The 14663-nt window shown below is 36.2% G+C and overlaps 2 long non-coding RNA genes across 3 annotated transcripts in view; both read left to right on the top strand.

Annotated features, from left to right (window-relative positions):
• The window catches only part of LOC145941782 (uncharacterized), a 216563-nt gene that overhangs the window by 196113 nt on the left and 5787 nt on the right, over window positions 1-14663 (top strand). The window lies entirely within an intron of this gene.
• On the top strand, window positions 8036-13168 carry LOC145941781 (uncharacterized). Of its 2 annotated transcripts, XR_014426214.1 has the most exons (4): window positions 8036-8426; window positions 8639-8875; window positions 9525-9666; window positions 13086-13168. It is a non-coding gene; the product is annotated as an uncharacterized LOC145941781 (long non-coding RNA). The 2 variants fall into 2 exon arrangements; XR_014426213.1 differs by lacking the exon at window positions 13086-13168 and having other exon boundaries at window positions 9525-11326.

Consider the following 14663-nt stretch of genomic DNA (forward strand, 5'->3'; position numbering starts at 1 on the left):
GTTGAATATTATATAATATATCATATTTAGAAGAGAATATGTTTTTTGAACACTGAGACAAATTTTAACATCTACTAAAATATAAAATTTTCAGTGTTTTAATGTCAAGAACGACACGTTTGCAGTTTTAAAAAATTGGAAACTTTCTATTGTATAGGAAATTTAAATTATATAAATGTATGTTCTTTTCTTCTAAAATATGACATTAGAAAAACTTCAAAAACTTAACGTTATTTTCTATACAGAATTATCAGTGATACAGTTCGACGTTAATATGCTGTTTCGCGAACAGGTGTATTCTCGAAAATATTCTAAAAATTATATTTGGTACATATTTTTCAAAGGAACGACTAGCTTTTTCTAAAGACAATATAGCTCGTCTATCTATCATACAACGAGCAATATTGGCATGCCCATCGGTTGTAATATTGAAATTGTACTTTTTGCAATATGAGAGTTATTTATGAAACGTAGCAGGCAATATAGGAACGCGCAGGGAGGGTGTCGGCATGTGTGATGGTAGCGTTCTGATATGATGTGATGCGATGCGAGGAGGATCGAGCTCGTTGAGATATATAATGCTCGACGTATGAAGCGTACTGGAAAATAAATTATAAAAGATTGAAAGAGGTAAAATGAGGTTTTTCAATCTTTCATACAAACGCGCTGTATATTTTTCAACCCTTCTCTTAATTATACGTTTCTATCATTATTCCATATCGTTCCCATTTTTTTCAGAATCTCATTGTGTTTTGTTTTTTTTTTATTTTATATTTATATCTATATTTATTTCATTTCTTTCGTTGCAGTTAAATTATTAGAATTCTCTCTCTAAGTGTTCTCTCACAATAGCATTTATTTCTTTAGATAATCTGGATTCAGAGAGTTGTCATTCATGATTCAAAGAATTGTTATTTATGTTTTAAAACATATGCAGACAATGTTATATGCGATTGATTTTATACAGTATCCTTTGCTTTTTTTTTTTTGAAACTGCAGTAGCAACGTGTAACGTGTACGGTTAGAGCCCACCGAAGCGACAGCTGTTCGCCGGTTGGCTGCACTATTCGATTGTCTCGCTCTTGATGATTGATGATCGTTCGGGGTAGCTGCTGCTGTACCTTGACTCCGCGTCTGTCTTTTCCCTCTTTTCCCTCCAGCTTTTTTCGTTTCCCTGACAATTTCAGTGCAACGTATCGGGTCGACATACGATGTTGAAATTTTTCTTTGAAATAGTTAAGAAAAATCATGAAAATGGGGCAACGAGCGTAGAAGGAAGACGGATGACAGAGCATCGAAGGACGTGTAACCAAGAAGAAAAGTTTTCAGGAACAACAACGTCGCGATCTTTTTCAGGATATGTAAAGCATTCGCCCAAATAAATAATATATTTTTTAAATGTAAATAATGTTTGCAATAAATACAAGATGCTACAAATATTATTCAATTTCCTAATAACATTAATGGTACTATAATTCATAAAAACACAAATGTTTCCTATATTTAATTGAAGAAAATCATCAACACATATGAGAGACGCATCCTTATTTAAAGTATTCGCCTAAATAAATAATGTTATTTAAATGGAAATAATGTTTAAAAAATAAATATGAAATGCTAAAAATATGATTCGATTTTAAAATAATAATGCGATTCGATATTTACAATCTATAAAAATACAAATGTTTCCCATATATAATTGAAAAAAATCGAACTGTTAACGCGTGAGAGACCTATCTGTATTTCGTTCTCAAGATTTGAGATTTCCTCTCTGAAAAGATTTCCCATTTCGTCTCGTACGTTTGTCGCAGTCTCTCGTCATACCATCATACATCCGAATTACAAAGCTCGCGCATATTCGGTCGGTGAAGATCAAAGCACTGATGAACATCTTTGCATAAAAACAACCCGTTGTGCGAAGAGGCATCAAGCAAGACGCGGCGGCATCGCATGCGACACGGGCGATATCTCTCTCCCAACCCCTCTCATCCCTCATCCCGCCAAGAGTTGTTTCCCCCTTCTCCCTCGTCCCTCCGCATCCACAGCTACCATCACGACGGATTCGCCGTCTGCTGCTACCGTCTCTGTCCATCCCTCCATCGTTCCCCATCGTCGCCCCTATCTCGCCCTCGAGACGACTACTGGAGCTGCTCTCTCGTCATTAGGCCAACGAGATTTTATTAAACTGCTCCTCCGCGCTCGCGCGCGCGCACATAGGAGGCATTTCGTTCTCCCCTTTCCTCTTTCCCTCGCACGCTGCCCCCTTCGCACAGTGTTATTACATGCAAAGTGAAAAAGTTGCCCATAGGGCTGACCATTATTCCGTCCGTTGCTCCGTTCAAGCCTAGCCTTCGCATGTGCGTGAGCGCGGCACTTACGCGAGCTTCCGAGAGAGCGTTTCTTATTCTCTTTTCCTTTTTTTTTTTTTTTTTTTTTTTTTAGTTCTCTCCCTCTTTCTCGGGGCCAGCTTCATACGTCGCGTGTTACAAATTAAGTCGCATAAATTCACGCGCGTACCTAGATATTGCAGGTCGCCGCGATTCTCCGAGGACTAATTTCCTGCCAGTCTTTCAGTATAGAAACGCGATATCCGGCCGTTGTTTTGCTCGAATGTCTTTACGTGAATGAATCTACCTAGGTTCCCTACCTCGATCATCGTCAATCGTATTTCACATCTCGACCGAAGAGATCTCCGTTTTGTCTCTCTCGCGCCCTATTATTTATTCAAACACAGGTGTATTTCGTGTCGTCGTGTAATTGTTGTTTGAATACAATTAATCACTTTTGTCACTTATTGTTTGGAACGCAAATAAAAATTTCTATTCCGAGAAAAGTATTTAGATTGTGTATAAAGTTATCTTATTTTCCGTCAATTCACACGTATTAGAATGTCAATGTTGTTTTTTGGTAAAATTATCAAAATAATTTAATTTATTTCGAAACGTATATGGAAAATGTGCTATAACACTTACCGTCATAAATTTTCGCCGTTTTTGCTGAAGCCGCGGACACGGATAATCGATCAATTCGCGAATTATTCTGCACCGGGCACTGCAAGAGGCCGACGCGTTCCACTTTAATCACAGCTTCATCCGCGAGGAACGTGGAAATTCGTCTTACGCCTATTGCGCAAATAGGCCAACTGAAACAGCATTGACATCGCAAGTCACGAGAAAGAGAGGGAGCGTCGGAGAGGTGGCGGAAGAGAAGAGAACCCGAGAGCCCGGTGCTGCTGTGAATGGCGCCCTACCTGGTCCCCGAAGTCATAAATCATTCCCCCGCGATACTACCCCTCGGCGTTTTCCTGCACCATAACATCGCTGATCGGCGAACGGTCAACATCACCTGGAGCGCGCACCACGAAGGAGGAATCCACTCTTATCCATTCTCCCGCGAGAAGAAATCTCGGAATTGCGAGCCCCATAAGAAGAACCAGGTATATACGCAAGATACTTTTACTCTCGAACGTGATCTTTCTTTCGTCGTTTGTAAAAAAGTTTCAAGAGACACCATCGGAGCACCGTTTTCAATTCGAAACTGTCGTAGCAAGAACTCTTTTGAACTCTTTCACGCTAGTTTTAGACTGCTATCCTGCTGGTAGATAGATGGTAATATAGTTATCATTAGTAAAATACCTCGCTCTTTAATGAGCACATAATGACAACTAATTAGAGCTTCTAATACTTTTCTCAATTCCTCGATAAGTGGAAAAGGTGGGAGATCGAATCGCACCTCCCGCAACAGCAAATATAAAATTAATAATCGGCGCGCTTTTTACCAGACTCTGCACCGCACGGCTTCTCCTGGTGGGAGGCCATAAATTTCAGCGGCACAGATTCAAAATGATCTCCTTTATTGCACGCAAGCTGAGTTAGTTTCGCTTTGGCCTGCCTCCTGTACAGTCACACCGTCGGGGAACGTGATCTTGCTTTCTTCTCTTTCTTCTCCCGAGGACTTTTACTGATCGGGAACAATTAATTGCATGATCACGTGTTGCTTTCACTGGCGCGTACAACTCGGCCATATTGCATCACCGACGTCGGGGCATAATCGTGTAATTAATCGTGCGATAAATTTGTGATCGAAAGGTGATAGCATGTGTTTGACGCGGACTTGTGTGCATAACTGAAGATATATTGTGATGAGAAGTACCTGGCATAAATGCACGAGAGATGAAACGTTCTAATTTTATGATAACATATTTGTTGGTCGTGGAATTAAAAAAGTGATTTTACGAATGTCTCTCCGGATTGATTTGAATGAGCATTTTTAAAATAACAGTAAAATAACAATAATTTAATTATTATTAAAGATTATAACGTAAATAACATATAATCTACAAGTTTGAAATACCTATTTGTAGAAAAGTTGTGTTAAAAGTGAATTAGTAGGAGAGTGTGTGAATAGAGCTTTCTCTTCAACTTTTGTTACAATGGATTTTAATTCTTCAAAGAGACCGGAAAAGGAAGTTGGTATGATTGGTGCCATCTGTTGGTGATTTCTCAGTATCAGTAGGTATGCAAAAGATGACGCTGCTGCAGCAATTTGTTGTGCTTCTTTCCTCTGTAGCTGCCAAAGTATATGTAGCTATCTAAAATAAAAATTTGATATTAATATATCGCACAACAAATTTAAAATTTTCTAAATAAAATAAAATTAATTAATTCAATAAGTAAGATTATTAGAATCGAAATTAAAATATCCTATCACGAAATATTGGTTTTTAAAAAATAAAATATTTATTTAATATTTGCTTGTCCATGAAAATGAAAATGATTTGATTCATCGTTTCAGATTTTATGGAGAAAAGTCTAAATAAAGATCTATTTAAAATCCATGTTTATGTAAAATATATATTTTTATTATAACGTAAATATATATTTCAATATTTTAATCACAATATTTTTTATAATTTTGAAAAAAATTGTAGTCTTTCTTTCAACAAACATTTTCATCAAATCAATTTAATATGTAGTTGTAAGAGATGTACATCTAAAACCTTACGCGATTGCTAATGTTCTTCATTCTTGGAATGAAGGCGTGCCTCTGCTGCCACTTTTTACAAACATAATAATTGTTTCATCACGACTATGCTATTCATAAAGCAACAATGCTTTATGTTATCTTGCTGCATTCCGAGAATTCCAAACCGTTTCAAATCTCTACATATACATATATATATATATTTTACCTGCTTCTGTTATACTCAATATAGTTGAGCAAGATACATATATTTTTATGCGCGTTATATATACGTTTAAATTTTAGATATTTAAATTTTACTAGTGAAGAAAATTTGGAATTGACAAAATATATATTAACAACATTTAATTTCGTTGAATGGATAAATCAGCTGCAGTATTATCTATATAAATAACTGGCATTATCATATCTTGTGATAATTATATATTTTTAATATATTTTAATATATTTTTAATATATTTTTAATATATATATTAGTATTTCTTTTTAATATACTATTTACTTTTATTTATCAAGTTGCAATCTAAACGTATATTATAAATATTTCGAACATAAAGAAAATATTTTTCTTTGATGCAAAGTTGAACGATAAAAATTAAATCTATACAAGAGTTGCATGTTACTCGCTCATATATTTTATTTGCTATTCTTCGCACGATCTAAAATGACGTCAATTATACAAGAAATACAATTGTCACGTTCTTCGAACTATGGATTTTTTGTTATGACTTGAAATCAAATAATAGCGTGTAGCGTGAAAAATAATTAATCAAATAATTCGTAAACAGCAATAATGAGATACTGAAATATTTATCTTTAAAATTATATAATAATATCTTGATAATAATATATTTTTAATATATTATTGTTTCTTTTTAACATAATATTTATTTTTCTCTTTAATTTATAAAATGATTTAATCCTTGGTAAACACATTAGCCGTACAATCTCTCTGATATTACGTGTGTTATTCTACGCATGTATATTGATATTACACATGCTTTATAAATGTTTAATATTTTTTGATGCATTAATTTTTTATGCATTAATGACAAAAGTTATTTTATGATGAATAATTGCTACAATTTTTCAAATATATAATGAAGAGTGAAGAAAAATCATTCTACGTAATTTAAAACAGATACCTGTTTAATTTGCCATATGTGGATGATATTTGTTTCTCTCATCTCTACGCGAGGGAAAACGTTTTATGCACGGCGCTCCAAATACTGCAGCCATTTTATATAGATTGCAATGTATTGATCGTCTCCGCCAACTGCCGACATTGTACGTAGTATCAGAATGACAGGCTGGCAGATGGAATCGCAACTTCCTCTTCCCTCGCCACCACCTGCCATCACGATCCAACCCCCTTCAATGCTTTGGACTGCCTGCCAACCCCTCGTCTCCGCCTATGCCTATATATATGGCTAGGTAGCTCCACAAGTCGCGAATATGCATACATATATACAAATACATATACATGTACATGCATGTATGTATATATATATATATTCGCGACTTGTTGAACTATACCTCCATTTCCCTCCCTCTCTCCCTAAAAATACATCCTTTTAATTAAACTGGCGCAGCCATGTATTGCAAGTCGGGTTATGAGCGTTTAAATTACATACATCAACTTACCGAGAATTTCCATTTTTTTCTGTATCTACAAAAATTATTATAGACCTTTTCCTTTTGTCCGACAGAGACGTACAAATAATTTCCGTTAAAATATAGAATATAATATACAACTAGCATGTAACACTTTAAAGCTATATTGTTACATTTAATCTTTCGCAGTTTCTTATTACGGTGACGGGGATATGACGGTCCTGTTCTCTCTTTAAAAATCTCTTTCTTGTAGGAGACACGCGATAGATTACCTCGGTAAAGCCGCGATAACGTGTTCACGTTCGCATCCGCTTCACTTTGACAAATGATCGTCTTTTGCGGAATCTCTAACGCCTCCTACGCCACGTTACGATATATTTTATAGTTCAATATTGTTGTTCGTAGAAACATTTTTTTGTTCATTAAAAAAAAAGCTCAAGAATAATGACGGAGAGAAACGCTTTCGGAGCAAACACCAAAGTCTAACCGCAATGGATATTTTATGTGTCTGTGCTTTTTCTTTCTCTCCCTAGGTACATTGCTATGAAGAGTAACGCAAAATGGATCTCCGGACGAAGAATCGGTAAAGGAGAGAAAAGAATGGAAAAAATGACAAGCGCGGGAAAAAAATAAGAGAGCAAAGCAGAGCGTTTCTTGCTACGTCAAGTATAAGATAGGGTGGTCTTCATCCGCAAAAGTGCCCCACGGGAGCTGCGTCAACGTCCGTACAGAAGAAGCTACAGGGAACCCCCTTCGTTTCCCCCGACCCCACGGTCTTTTAAGTTACGTGAAACCTCTTCACGGATCTTCACGAATGGACAGGATCACAACGGCAATGAGTTCTCTCGGCGGACGTCACTCAGATTCTCCGACCTTCTCCCATTCTTCTTTCCCCCGCCGTTATGATTTATGGTTTCATTAATGCAACATACAACGCGCTTTCTTGGCCGCGGGAGGAGAAAATGTTGATTAACCGTTTTATTTCTCGTACTAAAAACAAATATAAGACGATTACGATCATTTTCTTTTTTTTTAGCAAGTTGCAAACAATTAGATTTTTCTATAAATTTTTTCAACTTTCTTCACGAGTGTAACTTCACTTTACTCTTAACGGATAAAAGGGTATTTGAAAGCTTCCGAAACGCGAACATCTTGGCACGTGGCTGCATTGTGGCAAGTAAAGCATATCACGAGTCTTGAGAAAGTTTTTATAGCGATCTATGACGGCGGGTCATGGCTGGGATATTAAAAAGGACAGCAATTTTTTTTCTTTTCTTGTAACTAACTTTTTTAATGAATTGCGAAAAATAAAAAAATTAATTATTTAAAATGATTAATTATGCAATATTTTTAAACAAGTTTCGTAAATGTAATATTCCTTTTAATTGTTTAAGCTTTAAATCTGATTTCATTAATTCTATTAATGACCAATTATTACTGAATGTTTAAAATAATATTGTTAATATAAAACATCTTTTGGTTTTTAAATATTATTTTATTATCATGTTTAGCGATATTTTTGTCGATATATTTAACCAAATTGTAGCAAAGTTATTTTTTAAAGATAGAAGAAGCTCAAAAGAGAAACCTAAATTCTATAGGGCGGTATTGCAATTCCTTGTTAAAGTCCCTAACCCAACTCGCTTCAGATTCATCTCAATAACATTAGCTTAATCGTTTAAGCTTTTAATTACGCCAGCTTATATATCTATCGCGTAGAAAATCTGCCTGCGCGCAATTCCCTGGACTCTTTAACTATATTAGAAATTCTGAAAACGAGACACATTCCTCGGACACATAGACTCATCTTTCTCGAATAATACACGAAGGTAGATTAATATTTAATCTTTTTCAAAGGAGCGAGAATTAAATTGAATTTTAAATTTAATTTTAACTTCTTAATAATACTAACGTAATTAAAAAGAAAAAACTCAATGACACTTGTCGAATTGATCACGTAACGATCGCATATAGAGCAATTCGATTTAATACAGAATGAAGTGGCTGTCGATTCTTTTATGGCATACAATTCCGTTTTCAGATTCAAATTTCTCGCGAGTTACGAATGCATGCAGAGATCCGGCTATCGCGTGTTCAAGTACAGGAAAGGAAATCGACTGGCTATCGGATTATTATTCCAGGCATGCCGCTCGGACCTTCATTCCTTCTAAACACATTCCACGATACGATAGATGGTGCCAGTCGAAGACAAGGCTTCTTTCCGAACGTACAAGCGCGACATGAAGGGGACATGCTTGCAGAAAAATTCTCGCACGAGGTATTCGCTTTTTTTTTTAATCTCTAATATTCGCGATCCGAGACGATCATTTTATAGTCTTAATCGATTTTAAAAAATTTGCATGCGATTTAATAAAATTATGTATCGTGCGATTTTTTCGACATTTGATTTTACACGGCTCCTGATGGAAATATTTTTTATATTTTTAAATGTGTAATATTTTTTAATAGCACATAATTGAAATATTTCGTCAATGGTGTATCTGAAAAACAAATTGCTAGCGTGTTACTAGAGTTTTATCTGTCAATACGTTACTTTCGTTTACGTTCTCTTTTGTCGCGCTGGGCTATAAGCGGTCTTTTATGACCTTTAGTGAATTAATCAATAAATACGCAGCTACTGCGTGAACTACATTACGGTTCGTCTGTAAACGGCGTCTGGGAACGCAGACGCATAGCCAAATATATTTTCGGTTATTCTGTTTTATTACGCTAAAAGAAGATATGTGTAAATAATGAAATATCGATCAAGATTCTTCTGATTGACTTTTGCAATTGTCGACTAGATAAGTCGCTGTGACGGACACTGAAAGGTATTAATGACCGTTATTAATTGACCATTAATGTATGATACATAAATTATATGTCATAATTATACACATTTATTCTAATAATTAATCTCTGTTCAGATGTCTAGTCACTCTGCGCAGGAAGTGTAAGCTGATTGGTTTGATGAAGACCTGCTCAAAGTTCCGGAATGATCAGGAGACAGAGATCCTCACGTTGTTGTCAGGGCTTCATCCACGCCGCAACTTCACCCGATGATGAGACGTAAGCAAACTTTAGGAAGACATATTGCGTGTGAGTAGAGAATGACAGGTGGAAAGGTAGTTGAGTGGTATATGACGTGCGGCTGATGTTATAGAGAGACAAATAATGTGGTCGCTATTTATCGAATTAGTTCTTCCTTATTCAACTTTTTTATTCTGTTGCGTATTGATACATAGCAATAATGTCGCTTGTTCTTCTTCTTCTTCTGTTGTTAACTTTCTTAAATATTATACATCGTTAAGCAAAATATATAGAAATATTTTTCACAAATATCCCTTTTCCGAATTTTCAAAATTATCTTCCTTAAATTTCATCTTATCTTTCATTACAATTATTTTCTTCGTTCATCATTTATTGTTGATCCGTTACTTGGTTACTTCATCCGCCCTTTAGCAGCGATATTATTGATGAAAAAAGGAAAAAGAAAACTTACAGCATCTCATCGCTATATCTACTCGATTTTTTTCCATCTTATCGCGATTCGACTCCTCCGCCTTAAAACGTCCCCTCGCGCAAGAGCTCGCGCGTATCCTTTCTCTCCTCCTACTTAACTTTTTCTATCTGTTATACATATATACACACGGGGGCCAAGTCCTCCGTCTCCTTCCGTCTCTAAGCGTCGACAGAGGCACGCTCTACGACACAACCCTCACCCTCCGCCGTAGACACGTTCTCTCTCCGCTGTTCGTTTCCCTCTGGTGTCAGCCTCCGCAGCTTCAGGAGCAGAGAGACGATCAATACGTCGCTCTAGAACGGAGAAGGAACGGAAGCTACGTCATTGGGAGACTTTGGTGCTCGCGGGGAGCGGAAAGGGGGTCCCGCGAGGTAAAGGGACCTTTTCCAGGCGATTCCTCGAGAAGCAGAGGAGAGGAGACCAGGCCTGGCTCAGACCAGATATGCCCAGCTATGAGCGCGAAAAGATGATGAGACGAAGGGTGGCCCCTGGGTCTTGCGTCTCTCTTTCTCTAGCGGCTCGGTTGACAGGGACTCCCGGCCGAGACTGCACGACTCGAACCGAACGTCAACGAGCGCAGGGACGGCTGTGCGAAAATCGGTCCCATCCAACATTGATAAACTTATCAAAAGCACCGTTCTTGGCCGTTGCTTCGCGAGCTTGATGTATGTATCTGAGAAATATTTAATGCCTGTCACTTGGTCAAGTCCGGGGAAATCTTCAACATCTTTATACATCACTTCTGCAAGAATTCAGTATATCATTTGTTTCGTAAATAAATTAAGTAAAAGCTTCTTTAAGATTTGAACTTCAATGTTCTAAGACTGATCTAGATACACTATGATTTACAAAGGAACTTGTAATAATAATTTTACTTAAATTCTCTCAAAGATGTAATTATTGTAAAAGCGTGACAAATGTGTCGCGTCTGCCCGCGCTCGCAAAATTATCTTTTTCCAGTCCGTCGATAGTCCTTGACATTTCCAAGATTTATGCAAGTTTTACTATTGAAGAATATCTCCCGTGATATAGAAAGGCTTTATCGATTTGGCGTGCGAGCGACGGATCGTTGCACATAAATTTTCAACTATTTTCGGTACATTTGTTTTGGCCCTTTCGCGGATAGACTGACGTGCGAATATGACGTCGAATCTTTTATAAAATAGCCATAATAATTAATGAACCAATTATTTTGTAGCAATCTTTCTTTACGTTTTGTTGGCTTTACAAATCAAGTAGTTAATAGCTTTATAATATTCGGGAGAAATTTACTCTTTTTCAGCTATATTTGATTGATATAAAATATAATGCTACTTATAATTCTCTCTTTAACAAATAAAAAAAAAAAAAAAAAGATTTGTCCGGAGATATATTTTATCGGATCGAGGATTTTATTTATTCGCGATTCAGATCCTTTGTTAGCGTCTTTTCTAAAAAGAAAGAAGTAAGCAATAATTTTTCTCGCGATGATAAAACCAATTTCGACCGCAAGCCCGATTAACAAGCTTGATACAGGCGCGAAGGAGAGTTCCACGAAGAAAAGTACGACCGTAATAAAATCCGATTACGAAGATAAATCGAGAAACGGTGTCAATACTTACATCATTGGCGGGTAATCGATTAGGATAAACGTCGTTCGCGGGCGCGGGTCCTCCTCGCCGCTAATAATAGAATCAAAATCACGAAATGTATAAGGGATGCTGCAGAGAGGCACCCCGAGAGAGAATCTACGGCCCTGTGCCGTGGCATCCCCCGTATCGGAGTGAGGGTGCGCGCGGTCCAATCATCGTAGAATCCGGAGAAAGCCCCTGGCTTCACCCGGGCAGCCGTGGGAGAGACGCCCCGCAACTCGAGGATTCGCTTGTCGCCGAATATCTTGTCGAGTCGTAAAGGACAGTCGGCGGTACAGCGTTTGGTTTAGAGGGGCGTTGGCCCGCGTTGGGCTCTTTCGCTCTCTGTGCCCCCTGTGTGCCCCCCGAGAAAATCTCAGAGAAAAAAAATCCCGTCTCATCCAGACTTCTGTCTCGTCGTCCTCACCGAACCTGACTGGGCGCGAGCCTCTAGTGACAAAATCCACCAAATCAACCCCTTGGATAGAATCCGAGCGTGAAATAATGTCAAAACTGCGGGTACCGTCAGTGTTTTTTTTTTTTCTGCGAGCGGTTCAAGTGTCTCTCTCTTTCTTGCTCTCTTCGCTCACGAGAATTTGTACACAGTTTGTTTGTGTGTTCAATGATATAATTATCTCTCTGTACGAGACACTCTCTCCGCCAAGAGCGAGCGTGTTATAAATGTGTGCCAAATGTGCATGGATGTGTGATGGTTGGTTCGCTCATAGAAATATGTTTTGCATCATTTTTTCAATGCCGAATGTATCGATGTATGTTTAACGGTTTGCGCTAATGGAGATTGCGATTGTTCAATATTACGACCCGAATTATTTGCGCACGAATTATTCTGACAATTATTTTAGCATGATCGTTTTTAATCCAAACTCTCCTCTCTCATCTTGTATCTGTAAGATATATTGGTTGTATACAAATATCGCATATATGTAAAACCACGTGTATATGTATATATACATTTATGTACATATAGTTCTATATTTACCATCTATTCAGTATGTTTCAAGCATGATTTCTACTGGCATGTTTAATGATTTTTCGTACCTTTAATGTGATATCTTTTTTCACAAATATGTCATGCAATTATAATCTTTTAGTGTGATGGTTTTAGCTGTAACGACAAGCGATTAGTATCCCTGTTGCATTTATATTTGTTATGACGCATATTTGTATCTTGTACAATTATGATATCGTCAATAGAGAAAAGTTTTCATAACAAAAAGAATAATTATTAGTTAGTGAAATCTCATTATCAACCTCATTATATTAATTATAAAATTCATGTACTACCTCAATTCTCCTTCTGTTAATTACATATTTTCGAATGTTTTCGCTTTTAGAACCATATATGCATATTCCAATGGATCTCGGCAAGCATCTCTACATGAAACAATTTTAAAAAATCTCACAAAGTTTCTATACATTAACACGCAAAAAAATGTAAGTATTATTCGATTATTTTTGCCTGTATTATTCAAAGAGGATGATATCTCAGATATTGGCCCTCAAAAAAATATTCATATAAAACATGAAATACACATAGAAACATGGCGACACGTGAGTGCCTCTGAATATAAATATTTTAAAAAATATTTAACGTATGTGACACATTATTAACAAATATACATAACGTGGTGTTTTATTCAAAAAAAGAAAAAAATTCAACGATAATCGATCCGATACGACCACGGATAGAGAATCGCAGCGCAATGTCGGCCTAAATCAAGCATTAAAATCGCAGAAAGGTAACCGCGTCAGGTAGGCGCTATTATAATTCACGACTTCCTTTAACCATACTCCGGATATGCATGCCGGGTCACGTCCTGTATCTCTCAGCGGAGGTTTTCCGGCGTCACGTACGGTGGCGCGGCCAAAGCTTGACTTCTAATCTGCCGTGGCTTTAAATGGTCATGTCCATTACTCGCGTTTAAATCCCACTTCAATTGATTTAAAACTCTTTTATCCCTCCTCCATCTATCCGAAGCTAAATGCTTTCTCTATCGCAGGGAAAAAAAAATATCTAGTAGTAGTAGTATCGGATATAGATAGTATCTGATCTGTTAAATTGTACTGCGCGAGATTATTTTTAATTTGATTATTATATATTATGATTTCTGAAATTATAGAAGGCAAGAAATCACATGCTCGTATGAAGCAAAATTGTATAAAAAATTTCAATCATAATAAATATGATTGATTAAGATATCGAAAGCAGTGTATTAAATGTAAAAATTTTGTTGCAGATTACGACAAAGTGGAAACAACGAGAAAAGGGTTGCAAAGAATAGGCACATTCGTGATCTACCCTGTAGATCCGGGCTTTTGTAGAATGTAAATATCAGAAGCTCGACTCTACAGGTATCTTACGGATGACATGCCACGCGACTCTAGATTGCAATGAGTGATGCTGTACTCGTGTAAACAATGCATAAATGATAAGCATCCGAGAATCTGCAGATTTAAATATCTGTTTTACTAAAATATTAAGAGTTGTAAATGCAAAGTAAAAATAATTATATTTTATATTAATTATATTATATTATAATTATATTATACAAATATAATTTATATAATATAATTATATTATAATTATATTATGATTATATCATATAAATAATAAAATATTATTTATTGCGTATATTTTTTATCAGACTTTATAGAACTAGGTTTTTTGCTTGCTAACGAGTAATATAATAATTCACAACTAAATAAAATACACATAAACGACAGATTAAAATTGTGATTCATTTTTGCACAATGTATTGTAGTGTCATCACTGTTAGAATATATCGACATATAACGATAATGTCAACAAACTAATTTTATTAAGTACTTTACAAAATATTTTAATTAGCATATATAATAAGAAAAATATAATACTGTAATAATCATATTATTGTGTGTATAGAATTTCTTAG

The sequence above is a fragment of the Prenolepis imparis genome, unplaced genomic scaffold (genome assembly GCF_030444845.1).
Source record: "Prenolepis imparis isolate NDT839.2.m4 unplaced genomic scaffold, iyPreImpa1.0 SCAF_10, whole genome shotgun sequence".
Lineage (NCBI taxonomy): Eukaryota > Metazoa > Arthropoda > Insecta > Hymenoptera > Formicidae > Prenolepis > Prenolepis imparis.